Below are 12,575 nucleotides of genomic sequence, written 5' to 3'. Positions count from 1 at the left end.
GGTTACGTCTTGTGTGTTTATTAAATATGTTTCGTGTAACCAGAGGTTTGTTGTTGTTTTGTGGAAGTTGTATTCCAGCAACACCTGGAGGTCCATAGGTTCTCCACGCCTGGGGTCAACTTCTGTCCCAATATAATTTGGTTTTGAGTCACACTGCACTCTTCAAATGTCAGAAGTTCGGCAAACCGCTGATTGAAGTTAATTCTCAACCTGGATAGCTCAGTTGGTTAAGGCAGGGTGCTGATCAGGGGTGCAAGCTTGGCCCCGTGACTGTGGGTGCCCGAGGCCAGGGGTGCCATGCAGTGTGCATGGCCCAAGCACCAAAACTTGTGGGTGCCCTGCCCCTTCATGGGGAACTTTTGTGGGTGCTTGGGCACCCAGGGCCCCAGGGAGTTGGCACCTATGGTGCTGATAATGACAAGGTTGGAAGTTCGATCCCTGTGTGAGACAGCTGCATATTCCTGCACTGCAGGGGGTTGGTCTAGATGTTCCTTCCAACTGTACCATTCTATGATTTCTGCATTTTAGAAGAGGGTTATAAAATCTGCTCATGTCCTGTTCAGAAAGTTGCCTCCTTGCACCCTAAGGTTTCACCCAGTTCTGTCAAAGCGATGAACAGCGAAATTAATAATGGGCTTAAAGGTAAAGGTAAAGGGACCCCTGACCATTAGGTCCAGTCATGACCAACTCTGGGGTTGCGGCGCTCATCTTGCTTTATTGGCCAAGGGAGCCAGCGTACAGCTTCCAGGTCATGTGGCCAGCATGACTAAGCCGCTTCTGGCAAACTAGAGCAGCACATGGAAACACCGTTTACCTTCCCACTGGAGCAGTACCTATTTATCTACTTGCACTTTGACGCGCTTTCGAACTGCTAGGTTGGCAGGAGCAGGGACCGAACAACGGGAGCTCACCCCATCGTGGGGATTGGAACCGCCGACCTTCTGATCGGCAAGTCCTAGGCTCTGTGGTTTAGCCCACAGCGCCACCCGCATCCCAATAATGGGCTTATGCATACTTAACTTGCTGAGTGAAAGGAGTCTTGACTATATATATATATATATATATATATAGTGTGTGTGTGTGTGTGTATATATACTGTGTATATACACTTTGTGCATCCACGTCTAATCTTGCCCCTTTCTAAAATTTATTCATTGGTGTGTGTGTTTCTTTTTGTAAATCAACCAAAGAATAAAATAGAATCGAGATTAAGGTTTCTTCTTGGGACAGTGGAGGGTATGTGTGCTGTTGGTTAGTGGAAATGTTCTGCGGGTGGGGTGGGGGTGGGACAAAAATGCAGGGTTGAGGAGGGTCAGTTGTAGGGGAGTGAGAAATGTCCTTATTTTCTTCTGAGGAATGTTGGAAAGCATGTATATGAATACACTGATCAGTAGACCCAGTGGCTTTTCACCGTGACTCCAGCTTAATCTCAGCCACTTTCTTAAAATTATTAACCATAGCTCTTGACTCATTTAAAAGTTCAAAACAAACCACTGGTCAGAACGCAGAAAGGACAGCACCTCCTTTTATTGCATTTCCTGTTGATGAAAAGCAGAAGCCTGGGGGGGGGGGATCAGATAGGTCTTAGAATCCTGTCTGCCTTGCACAGAGATGATGAGCGTATTAGCAAATAGACTTATGGCGACTCTGCCCTTTTACCCCCTATTAATTTTGATGATTAAGGATGGCATGGAAAATAAATTCTGACATGAATAGGGGGCAGTACACAGAAGGAGCACAAAGCAAGAGCAAATTACTCAGAAGCATACGTGGACTGTGTAAACAGAAAATGAAGGAATGAGAAAGGGCACCTCTGCTGATTCATTATCTTATTTATCTTATCTCAGCAGGATCATTCTGTAAGACAAAAAGGATACAAACTGGATATATCCCCCCCCCCCGATTACAAATAACTCAAAACATTTCCTACCACTGTTACTGTTAGATTATCTTCACTCAGTTTACAAACCATGATAACATAAGAAGGTGGAAGAGGATGAGGGTGAGTTTGTGAGTGCCAGACTCCCCGGTGTTATGAGTTTGCGGGTGTCAGCCACTTAATCCCTGGACACAGTAAAGGTTAAATGCAAAATAAGCCAAGCCAGCTTCCTCATGAGGTAATGGCCTCATGAGGTAATCGCCTGGGAGATGAGCCATTAAGAAAACAAAGGAAATGGCCTATTAAGAAAACTATGTAGAGGCGATCTTCTTCAGAGGGCAAGTGGGTCAGAAGTTAGAAGACAAAGGCAGAGTTTAAAATGAGAGTTTGAAAGTTGGTGGTGAGGTGACCTAGGGGAAAAGGTTACAGGCTGTAAATGCAGGAAAGCAGAGCACAATGTTTTGCTTTCTGCTGGAATCCAGGGCTGAGGCTACGGGAGAAACCTTTGGGGTGTAAATGCTATGAACCCCTCCATCGCAGCTTCAGGTTGTATATAAAAACCATATATCATAAAGACACCGCCATTTTCACTGTATCTCATTTCCAAAAGGAAGCATGGACCTTGGAACCCCTTGGAATCTTGCAGATTGGGGGTGGCATTCAACACCACTTTGACATATTGTAAACAAAATTGAACATGGCAGTCTCAAAATGTGAAATGAAGTGGACGCTAAAATAGTGAAAGCCCTTCAACATTACCCAGAAAGCTCAAATTTGTTTCATATATATCCTGAGACTGTGTATACCTTTAAAGCACATTCAAAGCACATTCTTTGCCTCAAAGGATTCTGGGCACAGTATTTATGCCTCACAGATTTGTAGTTCAAGCCACAGTGACCAGAATTCTCTGAGGGAAAGGATGTGCTTTGAATGGGTTTCAAATACATAGTGTGTACAGTGGTACCTCGGGTTAAGAACTTAATTCCTTCTGGAGGTCCGTTCTTAACCTGAAACTGTTCTCAACCTGAGATACCATTTTAGCTAATGGGGCCTCCCGCTGCCACCGCACCGCCACGGTGTGATTTCTGTTTTCATCCTGAAGCAAAGTTCTTAACCCGAGGTACTATTTCTGGGTTAGCGGAGTCTGTAACCTGAAGCGTCTGTAACCCGAGGTACCACTGTATGCAGCCTGTGACAAAGATCTGGACATGGGACATTGTTATGTCTAGTGATAAAAACACAGGACATTGGATTTACCTTATAATAGAGGGTTGCACCCTAGCATGGAACAAGTAAACAGAGCAGCTCATAAGGTTGTATGTAGGACCATAGGAGTTCTGTTGCCATACTTGAATTGGGATTTGCATGGGGGTGTTCAGTAATAGCCAGGAATGCAACATCTCCCCCCCCCCCTCCACTGTATGATGTTTCATTACAGGATTTTTAGCAGTGGTGAGAAATCCTCTGGCTGCTCTCCAGACTCTGTTGAAAACAGCTTATCCATGCAAACCAGGAAGTGACCTCTCCAGACAACAGAATGACTCTTGTTTTCCTATCTATGCAACCACGATCTCCTGGGTGATGTGGACACTGTTAGGCAGTTGAATGCACATGCATACTCCACCTGCTTCCTTCCCACCCCTCTGCACAGCCCTGGGCACTGGCAACCCATGCTCTGCCACTGCCCTCCGCATCTTATTGCACTACAACATCCATCAGCCCTGACCTTAGTTTAAGTGACTCAGCCAGGTGGATAGAGTTAATCCCGTGGGCCTTTCCAATAAAATTGGCACCCCTCTAGGAGATGGTGCCAGTTCTGTGGGAAATAGACCAATGCAATCAGCCCTGCCTCATACAGTTGGGTCATTGAAACCTTCAGCTGTATCATGGATGAGCAATTGGGCAAACGTGTAAAGAGCACCTCAGTGAGTAAGTATTCACTCTGTCCTCACCGTATCCTCTCTCTTTTACCCTCTCCTCTTTCTCTGGTACCATCCCATCATGATACTCACCCTTGCAGTTGCTAAGCATTTTGCTAGCTAATAGAAACATCCCATTAATGATGCTCCCTTTCAGACCTTGTGCTTTCACTGCTTACGGCTGTTTCCTAGCAACATCAACCACACATCCGTCACGTCCCCTTCAGGTTTGATTCCAGGTACCTTTGGGATACAATTATTGAACGTTTGTTTTGCTTCTCTTCAGGTTGAAGTAGAGTTACGGTTAATTAGTCTGGCAATATTGGTTGTTACGTTTGTTTCAAATCCAAGCCAGAACAGGCTCTGGGGGCGGTGTGTGGGGAGGGGGGGGGGAGAATGCAAATATTCTGGGTCTAGCAGCATTTGTATCCCATAATCTTTTTATGGGATTGGATACCATAGGCCAACTTGTCTAAGAAGGTGCATTCAAAATGCAGAAATAAGTAGCTTTCCAATGAAAACAAAGCAATCACGTGCCTACAGAAACCAGGTGTTATTGCAACTTCAAAAATGCATCACAGTTGACCATGTCACTGCACAAGATTTTGTCATTTTATATTATATGTCCCAATAATTTTGTCCATCTTTAGTTTTCAAGACTAAACGAGAAGTCCAGAAAAATATGTGTACATGCAGGAAATGGAAAACACCTACATATCAAGTTTGCTGTATTGCAACCTGTAAATTGACTTTTTATATCTCAGTTTAGCAATGAAATGAGACTACGCAACCAGCCTGCTTTGTACACTGGCAATTCTGCTGCACTTAGGGAGAGCATTTCCCTTCTCCGTGATGGCTAGGAGTCTTTCCCCCATAACCCACCCAGCCAAGGGCATGGCTCTGGTCCCCTCCTAATATAGGGTTGCCATATTTCAAAAAGTGAAAATCAGGATGGATAAGTTGCCAGCTATAGCTGGGAAATTCTGGACATATGTCCTACCTAATAGGACAATGGGTACCTATTACACAAACTTGTTATGGATCTTAGGCAATGAACAAGAAGAGCGTGCATTTTATGCTGACTGTCTCCCCAGTTGTTTACATTGTAATGTAAACCCTTCTTTGGCTCCAGTCCTGCCCTGTGGTGTCTTTAATGCAGTTGTCTTGAGTTTCGCTTTATTGTGCACTGGAGGCTACCTTGCTGTAAGTTCTGCAAGGCGCAGCTCCGACTTGTAGATCTACAAATCAAGAATGGCATATTGCCTCGCTGCAATGAAATATGTCAGTCTCCCACAATGGTCTTTGGCCCTTCTCCCTGACTCCAGAGATGCACATATGCTGAGGTAATGGAAAGCGTGCCTGTTTCCTCGCCTCGCCAATGACTCCATCCGCCTATTCCCATCCTTTCCCCTTTGAGTCCTTGCAATAGAGCATGTTGATGCTGCCTTGCCAATTAATTTCTCATATATTTCTTTTCAAATGTAAATTGAATTACGGAGCATATGTAATGCAGTGTGGAATTTAGAAAGAGGCAGATAAAAAGTTGACATAGAGCAGATACTTTTTTTCTTGCTGCTAGTGGAGGGAAAGGCACAGAAAGCTTATTGTTAATTTTTCAATAAGAAACAAGGCAAGCTGCAACTCCTGTCAGCTCCAGCCAACGTGGCCAGTGATCAGGGATGATGGGAATTGGAGTCAACAATGTCTGGTGGGCTGTAGATTCCCTATCCCTGATATAAACCTATAGGCTAGGGGAGGAGAAGAGCACACCTTTTTCCAGTGGAATTTTTTGAAATTGACCTCAAGTACAGTGGTACCTCGGCTTAAGTACTTAATTCGTTCCGGAGGTCCGTTCTTAACCTGAAACTGTTCTTAACCTGAAGCACCACTTTAGCTAATGGGGCCTCCTGCTGCCACCACGCTGCCGGAGCACGATTTCCGTTCTCATCCTGAAGCAAAGTTCTTAATCTGAAGCACTATTTCTGGGTTAGCGGAGTCTGTAACCTGAAGCGTATGTAACCCGAGGTACCACTGTACAGCTGAAGGCAGTATATTTAATCTTGTGTAAGTGAAAGCGTGTCTGTATTTTGGAATTGTTAAATTTTGCAAATAGGGTGCCAGAGTATCAGAATGAATAGGTGCTGTCTAAATTATTTGCTTTACTGAAGCCCAGTGTCATTAACTGTTGTGGTGATAAATCAGAAAAGTGAAACTTTTGGTTGACAATTTTTCTCCAAGTGCTGTCATGACAATCTTGTGAAACTAAGGATAGTAGACTGGTGGGGTTTAAACTTAGCCATCCATCTGAAGTGCAAACTGTATAGTATAACCCTACATTCGCATGTGTTTTATCTTTGTGACTGAGAGAGAAATGCTGTGTATCTGTATGTGAGAGAAATCAGGTACCAATGTTCTCTATCTCTCAAACGAGCAAGGGCTTTCCACTCATGTCAATTTAAGGAGCCAAATCTCTCTATCGTATCATGAATATATGTGACTTGATCTGTCATCTTGGCTGAGCCTATTGAGTTACCTGTGCCATGTGTTTGTATGTTTCAAAATGGTAGCACAGGCATGGAATGGACGGATGGTGTTGTTGTGGTGATCGGTGGTCATGTGTGACAGAGCTTCTCCAAGTAATTCAACTGTATGAGTATAAACTTCACAGGGAAATAGTATTTTCTGTGGACTCTGTGCCTGGACATGCAGGCTCCACCCTAGACTGAACCCTCCTGGGTTCAGAGAGAGAGAGAGAGAGAGAGAAAAGAAGAAGAAGAAGAAGAAGAAGAAGAAGAAGAAGAAGAAGAAGAAGAAGAAGAAGAAGAAGAAGTGGAGGAGGAGTTTGGATTTGATATCTCACTTTATCACTACCCAAAGGAGTCTCAAAGCGGCTAACATTCTCCTTTCCCTTCCTCCCCCACAACAAACACTCTGTGAGCTGAGTGGGGCTGAGAGACTTCAGAGAAGTGTGACTAGCCCAAGGTCACCCAGCAGCTGCATGTGGAGGAGCAGATACACGAACCTGGTTCCCCAGATTACAAGTCTACTGCTCTTAACCACTACACCACACTGGTGGTAGAGGGAGAGAGAACAAATCAATAATTTTTTTCCCTAACTGAATCCCCTCTCCCCCCAAAAAGAGAGAGTTGGTACTTCTAATCCCTGTCCAGAAGTTAGAATATGGAACAAATGGGAAACTAAAATTCAGACCACTGTTACATAAGGCCCAGCAAGGAGTGATAGCCGTGTATAACTTTCTGGAAATGCCAATAGAATGACTTCCAAGCATATGTGTTTAGGCTGGAGTGTTGAATCATCCCGAGCATCACTGGAGGTCAGTGCTTTATGTGAGTCATGCCCCAAAGCCTTTGCATAATCTTTGTTTTCCATCTTAGAAAGAGGAAACTTTTTTTCCCCAATCTCCTTTCCCCATGGGCTATCACTTGGTCCCACTGGGAGGAGAAAGGAAGCAAACTGTTTATTTCCAGAGCTGCTCCGAGTACAAAAAGTGGGGAAAGGACGAGCCTTTGAAAATATGAGACATTGGCAACATGACTTCTTAAATATCTACTCAGTAGGGAAAGACAAGGACTGCAACAAAGGAGATGGGGTTCATAAGGTGGGGACCATTCACCCAGGGAAAAACAGTCTTTTGTCTGTAAGACCATTCTGGAAAGTAGGTAGAGACTATGGGCTGCCCATACCAAAGTTTATTGTGTGTTTGCACCTATTTGAGCTCCAATTCATTTGTGCAGTCCACATGACATTGCCCTCAAACTATACCAGTCTCGATACTTTACCCCTGGATATTTGGGCTTACTTTATACTTCCCTAAAATGGTTGCTGCTGTTTTAGTTAGAGAAGGTCTGGCATCCTACCCTGAAGATCAGAAATTATGGTTTTCAGCGGATGTTCTGAACATTCTGATAAAATGATGTTCTACATCTTCTTAATCATGCCATAACTTTTTGATGATCACCAGTGCAGAGGTTTAAGAGCGTGCAGTTATTATGTGCATTGGAGTGATTTAGGATTATTTCCAAGGCTTTCGGCGTGCAGTCTTCTTGAAGGCACCATCCAACCAAAAGTGATGCAGTCGTATTTCTTCCATTTATATGATCCGCTCATGCTTTAGCCTCTTCTTGACTAATTAAGGTACTTGCTTGGCATTTGGAAAAAAAGGGGAGGCTTTCAGGAAATTGTGCAGGGAACCGTTGCATTTATAATAACCTGCGTTTCAGTGCAATCATCTAATTCTTCACTTTGGGCAAGTGCCCAGCAACTTACACAACATCTTGGTTGTTGTTAACTCCTGCAAGCCTAGTAAGCCACATCTCTGGCAAAGGGTTACCCAGTTATTAGTGGTCACTAGTAGTGGATCACAGCAAACTATGGCAAGTTCTTAAAGAAATGGGAGTGCCTGATCACTTCATCTGTCTCCTGAGAAATCTCTATGTGGGACAAGAAGCTACAGTTAGAACTGGATATGGAACAACCGATTGGTTCCAAATTGGGAAAGGAGTACGACGAGGCTGTATATTGTCTCCCTGCTTATTTAACTTACATGCAGAATTCATGATGCAAAAGGCTGGGCTGGATGAATCCCAAACCAGAATTAAGATTGCCGGAAGAAATATCAACAACCTTAGATATGCAGATGACACAACCTTGATGGCAGAAAGTGAGGAGGAATTAAAGAACCTTTCAATGAGGGTGAAAGAGGAGAGCGCAAAATATGGTCTGAAGCTCAACATCAAAAAAACGAAGATCATGGCCACTGGTCCCATCACCTCCTGGCAAATAGAAGGGGAAGAAATGGAGGCAGTGAGAGATTTTACTTTCTTGGGCTCCATGATCACTGCAGATGGTGACAGCAGCCACAAAATTAAAAGACGCCTGCTTCTTGGGAGAAAAGCAATGACAAACCTAGACAGCATCTTAAAAAGCAGAGACATCACCTTGCCAACAAAGGTCCGTATAGTAAAAGCTATGGGTTTCCCAGTAGTGATGCATGGAAGTGAGAGGTGGACCATAAAGAAGGCTGATCGCCGAAGAATTGAAGCTTTTGAATTATAGTGCTGGAGGAGACTCTTGAGAGTCCCATGGACTGCAAGAAGATCAAACCTCTCCATTCTGAGGGAAATAAGCCCTGAGTGCTCACTGGAAGGACAGATCCTGAAGCTGAGGCTCCAGTACTTTGGCCACCTCATGAAAAAAGAAGACTCCCTGGAAAAGACCCTGATGTTGGGAAAGATGGAGGGCACAAGGAGAAGGGGACGACAGAGGACCAGATGGCTGGACAGTGTTCTCGAAGCTATGAACATGACCAAACTGCGGGAGGCAGTGGAAGACAGGAGTGCCTGGCGTGCTCTGGTCCATGGGGTCACGAAGAGTCGGACACGACTAAATGACTAAACAACAACAACAACAACAACAGTAGTGTAGCATAGTGGCAAATTCAGAAGTTCAGGGTTCTTTCTTGGCTAAGCCACATTCTAAGATTATATAGCTTTGCAGCCCTTCCAGGAGCTCTTGTGCTTTTACATTTTTGAATCAAATTCACAACGAGATCTCATTGTATGTTGCAAATGAAAAACACTGCCACGGGTTTTCACTTAGAGGCATTCTACCTCAGACCCAAAGGGTGTCCATCCTGAAACTTTTGATCAGCATACAGCAGCTAGGTGCTGTCGGAAGCTGCCAACTATTTGATTCAATAGAGGAAGTCTAAAAATAGTCACCCTTTCCTGTCAGGGTGTGTGCCATTTCCTTCAGCATGGTATTTCTGTCAGGGGAACAAGAAAGAAATGGAAGAAACTGTGGCGCAAGGAAAGGGGTGCTCAGAAGACAGACCCTCCAAGTGTCCCTATTTTCCAGGGACGTCCCAGATTTACAGAACCCATCCCAGTTTCTGATTTGATCCCAGAATGTTCTGCTTTTCCTTAGGATGTCCCTATTTTCATCGGAAAACTGTTGGAGGTTATGGAGTTACTTAACCCTTGAGCCAAGGACATAAGTAACGATATAATCTTCAGTTACAGATAGGTAGCCGTGTTGGTCTGCCATAGTCAAAATAAAAAAATTCCTTCCAGTAGCACCTTAAAGACCAACTAAGTTAGTTCTTGGTATGAGCTTTCGTGTGCATGCACACGAAAGCTCATACCAAGAACTAACTTAGTTGGTCTTTAAGGTGCTACTGGAAGGAATTTTTTTATTTTGATATAATCTTCAGAAGACATCTGAAGGCAGCCCTGTATAGGGAAGTATTTTAAATGTTTAATGTCTTTATTATGTTTTCACATATGTTGGAAGCTGCCCAGGGTGGCTGGGGCAACCCAGTCAGATGTATGGGGTAGTAATAATAATAGTAATAATGATTTAGGATGTCTCTGTTTTCACTGGAGAAATCTTGGAGGGTATGAAGCAAGAGGCATTACAGCAATTCAAACACACATTGCAGTTGGGTAAAAGGCCTTGAGGAGGGCATGGAATGGGTTCTGTAGTATATGGTGTGTGAAAAGGGGTTAAGAAAATAATAACTGCAACCGTTGCTCCTCCTATGACTCATTGGGTGGGATTTATGTTGCCTGTCTTTCAGCCCTCTACCAGTTCAGTTCTGTGTAAGCTGGCCTCAAAACTAGCCCTGTTTAACAGCTGCATAATAAAGCCACACTTCTGCTATTCTCTGGGTGTCTATTGTGGTGCATGGTTAACAGGACAGTGTGCAAGTGTGTGAGTAGATGCATGAGAAGCCCACCCAGTCATCATCACCATCAGTGAAAGCAAGGGACAGGGCTGGGGGAGAGTCCTCGGGGCCAGGTAGATGGACCCTTTGTTTTTCTAGCTTTGCATTGCCTACCTTGACTGGTAGCTGCTGCCCGGGATTTCAGGCAAAGGTCCTTTCTAGCACCACCTGGAGATGATGGGGTCTGAACCTGGGAGCTTCTGTATTCAAAGGAGAAGCTGCACCACCGAGCTATGGCTCTTCCCTTGAAGAACCTTCCCTACCGGCTTCTTCTCACTGGTCTCTGTATAGTCCTAAGCTTCTCTAGACACCCACACAGCTGATCAGTCTCCTCTGGCCAATTCTTTGACTCCCATTAACTTATTTTGCTCTGTTTTGGTTTGGAAGGTCCATGTGGGCCTGTATTAAGGCCAGGCATTGAATCTGGGGTCTTCTGTTTGCAATGCATGTGTTGTCCCACTGAGCTATGGTCCTTACCCAGTTGCCCCTAAAAGAAGTGCCTCCGTTCTCCCAGCATTGCTTCATGAATGAAATGTTGCTTCTCATCCACACTCCTTCCTGTGCATTCAGTGTCTAAAACTGAAATCTTATGAACCCACCAGAATGTACGGTTTATGTGTGCATGCATTTGGCCTGGTTTCTTCAGACTGGACGACTACGGCTTGGCCTTTATGCTGAGATACTGTCTCTATTAAAAATAATTCGCTTTAAAATTGAGCTTGTTCCTTGTTTCTTTTGAAACCAGATCATTGAGGACAATATAACTTCCTCTTGGCCTTAGGATAAGAGTGTTGTTTTTCTCTTCTTCCGCTCCCCTTCTTTTCCTTTGCAATCAGTTTCCATTACTGCCATGATATCCCCATTAGTCAGGCTCCCGTCTTATTTCGTTGTTTACTTTAATCTCATCCTGTTCCAGTTCGTTCCATGGCTTGGAAAATAAATAAATATAACCTTTCATTCTTTCTCTGAAGCTCTTCAGATTCGCTCTTCTGACCCCTTTCTAAACCTAAGAAAAACTTCATAAACCAAGGGGGGGGGGAGGCTCTCCCTCCCTCCCTCTCTCTCTTTTTTTAAGGGTGGAAAGACAAACATTGAAAAAAGAGACAGAACAACTTGGGGGTATGGGGAATGGGGACATATCCAGACATCCAGCAAATGCAGGCATCAAGATTCTGACTCTATCAGAGCTGGTCCCTGAAAGCTGAGTGAGTGTCCCTTCAGACTGGTGCTCATTAGCAGGTGAATTCTGCAACGTGTCTTTGACACAATAAGAGTGCATTAGTGATTGATTTATAATGGACCATCTACACATCACTCTGCTATATTCGTAGTTTTGCAATGCTTTTCCAATGTGATCATATTATTGGGCAAATGTTGCTTAGCAGAAGTGGGGTACCCATGCTTTCCGATATGTTCTCAGGGTGGATTGCAGCAATACAAAAACATAAGATTAAAAACCAGTTTAAAACAGGACCTTTTTTTCCAGCTGGAACCCACCAGAACTCAGTTCCGGCATGTCTTAGGTGAGTGCCATCACCATTATAAGAGAACAAGGGAGGTGTTCTTGGCACCACTTTTTCTAGAAAAATAAGACCGGTTAAAACAATTTATGATCAGAAGAGTGGGATGGGTCCTACAAATATCTTACATGTCCAAGGCTTGGGTAAAGAAATGTATCTTCAGTATGTGATGAGAGCTAAACAAGGAAGGTGTCAGAGGACCTCTGTGGTGAGGAAATTCCACAGCTTAGGGACTGCCACAGAGTCCCTCTCCAGTCTGTCACCATCCAAACAAGAAGGCAATGGAACTACCAAAAGGGCCTCCTCTGCTGATCTTAATCCTTGAGAGGGTCTATAGCAAAGGGGAAGCCTTTCAGATATTATGGGCTAAGTTGCTGAGGGCTTTTATGAGCAATGTAAGCATCTCAAATTGGACCCTGAAACAAAGTGGTAACTCACCAGTTCAGCTGTTTTAAAATGGGAGTTAATGTAGGTTATGAATGGAACCCCAGCCAGTAATCTGGCAGCTGCAT

The sequence above is a fragment of the Podarcis liolepis genome (assembly GCF_965112155.1).
Source record: "Podarcis liolepis genome assembly, chromosome: 6".
NCBI lineage: Eukaryota > Metazoa > Chordata > Lepidosauria > Squamata > Lacertidae > Podarcis > Podarcis liolepis.
This window is presented reverse-complemented; position numbering follows the sequence as displayed.